Source organism: Colobus angolensis, unplaced genomic scaffold (assembly GCF_000951035.1).
Source record: "Colobus angolensis palliatus isolate OR3802 unplaced genomic scaffold, Cang.pa_1.0 Scaffold387, whole genome shotgun sequence".
NCBI classification, from domain to species: domain Eukaryota; kingdom Metazoa; phylum Chordata; class Mammalia; order Primates; family Cercopithecidae; genus Colobus; species Colobus angolensis.
The window spans coordinates 5,308-8,527 of record NW_012117232.1 but is presented as its reverse complement, the minus strand read 5'-3'; positions in this window follow the sequence as shown (position 1 = coordinate 8,527).

The following is a 3,220-nucleotide window of genomic DNA, read 5'->3' as shown; positions in this document are numbered from 1 at the left end:
TTCCTCCTCCTTCTTTCTCTTCTTTTCCTTCTCCTTCTCCTTCTTCTTCTCTTGTTTTTTAATTTTTCCAGGCTGGAGTGTAGTGGCACAATCTTGGCTCACTGCAACCTCTGCCTCCTGGGTTCAAGCTATTCTCCTGCCTCAGCCTCCCAAGTAGCTGGGAGTACAGGCGCACACCACCAGGCCTGGCTAATTTTTGTATTTTTAGTAGAGATGGGGTTTCACCATGTTGTTCTTGAACTCCTGACCTCAGGTGATTCGCCCACCTCGGCCTCCCAAAGTGCTAGGATTACAGGCGTGAGCCACTGCACCCAGCCCACTTCTTAATACTAAGTTTTTTCTCTATTCAAGAAAGTCCAGTGTAGTTTTCCAGAGATTAAGTGGCATGAGATGTAGTAACAGACTGAATACAGAAGCAAATATGAGATTCCAGCTGTCTTCTCTTAAACCAGGCATTAAAAAGATTTGCAAAAAATGTAAAACAATGCCACTGTTTCCAATAAATCTTTTGGGAAAATATAGGACTTAAAAAAAATAAAAAATTATTTAACATGCAGTAGGTTTACTATTCTTTAAAAAAGCAGTACGTAGGCCAGGCATGGTGGCTCACGCCTGTATCCCAGCACTTTGTCGAGTGGACCACCTGAGGTCAGGGGTTCAAGACCAGCCTGGCCAACATGGTGAAAACCCATCTCTACTAAAAGTACAAAAATTAGCCAGGCCTGGTGGTGCGCGCCTGTAATCCCAGTTACTCAGGAGGCTGAAAGTCACTTGAACCCAGGAGGTGGAGGTTGCAGTGAGCTGAGATTGTGCCATTGCACTGCAGCCTGGGCAACAGAAGGAGACTACATCTCAAAAAAAAAAAAAGGCAGTACATATTTATAATTGTTTCTTTTTCTTTCTTTTTTTTTTTTTTGAGACGGAGTCTCGCTCTGTCGCCCAGGCTGGAGGGCAGTGGCCGGATCTCAGCTCACTGCAGGCTGTGCCTCCCGGGTTCACGCCATTCTCCTGCCTCAGCCTCCCGAGTAGCTGGGACTACAGGCGCCCGCCACCTCGCCCGGCTAGTTTTTTGTATTTTTTTTTTTAATTTAAATGTCTAATATGGTAAATATCTATAGCTATTGTCCACATAACAAAAGCTCCTTGGGGTCCCTTGGTGTTAAGGGGTCTGTGACCAGTTTTAGAACTTGTGCTCTGTGGCCAACTTGTATGAGCCTGTACACCTAGGAAAACTCCTGTAAATGTTATGTCTAAACCCAAAGCCACGTAATCTGTTAAAAGGTGTCTTCTGATGAAAATAGACCCTTACTGGAAAGCCTATTTATGGCAGTAGATTCTGTTGGGGTACAAGCTGTTTATATCTCAATAAACCTTGCCGGTTAGTGCATAGTAGATTGTTAATGAATCAACAAGGTCTTTAAAAATTAATCACTAAACACTTTAACAGTAGGTCAACCATGACAGAGAGGTTAAAATTTGGAGTGTGACTTCAAGACACTTGGAGATTACTGGAGTGGAACAAGATCCAGTGGAAGCCTGCTGACCAAAAACTTCCAGCAGCACAAATCTGGGTTATAGCAGGTGGCTTTACTGATAACCCACTGTCATGGGCATTGGTGGCGAGTTCCAGCGTGGGGGCAGTTGTATGGCATGTAGGTAAGTACCTGGGCTCTGCCTTCAGTGTTTAGCTAAATCCTGGCTCTACTGACTTTGTGACTTATGGTAAATATTCCCATTCACTGCTCTGTGCGTCAGTCTACTCATTTGTCAAATAATTAGGACTGCTGTAAGGATTAAATAAAATAATGATCCTGGGGTGGGAAATGACCAGCAAAACCTGCCCTTCTCCCTTCCTTGGCACAAGGCCGATTACACTGGGCAACCCCGATTTGTGTCTAGCTGTGTCTAACTCTTGCCAGTGGAATGAAAGGGACTGTGATCCGTGCGATTTCTGCCTCCCTTGCCCTTGTCTTCCCCTCCTTTCTGCCTTCTTGCTGGTCAGGATGGTGACTGAGTCCCCTTGAAGGCTGTGTGTATGGAAAACAGTAGAGCTGCTAGCAGCCCAGGTTCCTGTTGGAACAGAGAAGCCACTGACTTGGAGCCTCCCAGTGGACCGAGACATGGAACAGAATGAATTTCCTTATTTTAGCCGTGTTATTGCTGAGTCACTTGTTCCAACAGTGCAGGCTTTCACCCTAAAACATTCATGCACATTGTTTCCAAGTGTGGCTGCTCATGATAAACGCTGGGTAAACTTTGCTATCAGGACCCTGCTGTCTTGCTCTGGAAGGATACAGCTACTGCAGTCTCAGTACAGGAAAGACACAATACTTTTTTTGTTTTTCTTAAGACAGAGTCTCATTCTGTAGCCCAGGCTAGAGTACGGTGGCACAGTCTTGGCTCACTGCAACCTCTGCCTCCCGGGTTCAAGCAATTCTCCTGCCTCAGTCTCCTAAGTAGCTGGGATTACAAGTACACGCCACCAACACGCTGGCTAATTTTTGTATTTTTAATAGAGAAGGGGTTTCGCCATGTTGGCCAGGCTGGTCTTGAACTCCCTACCTCAAGTGATCTGCCCACCTCAGCCTCCCAAAGTGCTGGGATTACAGGCGTGAGCCACCACACCCGGCCACACAGAACACATTCTGAATCTTTTGCAGTGTCGCAGAGACACACGCTTTGTCTTTAGACTCCACGGCTCAGTAGGTGTGTGACGTGGGCAAGTTACTTCACCTCTGCAAATCTGCTTCATTATCCGTTAAACGAGGGAGAAATAACAACACCTCCTTTGCAGAATAGTGGCAAGTCTTCAATAAGGTAACACCTGTAAATTGTTGAGCTTTCTTCCGTTAAGTGCTAAATAACCGTGTGCTACTATTTTAATGACCATCTTCCATATTCCTAGTAGAGACCAGCTCATAAATTGCCACCTGTTGAAGTTGTTCTGAATCCGGGGTTGGTCGCTGCATCTTGCAGGTGTTTTGCCCAGCGGGATGATCACCTGATAATGAAAAGCATCTAGTTTTCAGTCCCAGGGCCTTCCTGTCCCCACATAGCCAAAGCCCACTGGGAGTTAGAATAAAACAGAGAAGGCAGATATGGGACCCGCTGGCCACACCTTAGGAAATGTCTGTTCTCATGATGCCTGTTGATGTGGCTACAGCCTAGGCCTTAATGCAAGCCTGGCTCTAAGAAGCAAATTGTCCCGATTTTTTTTTTT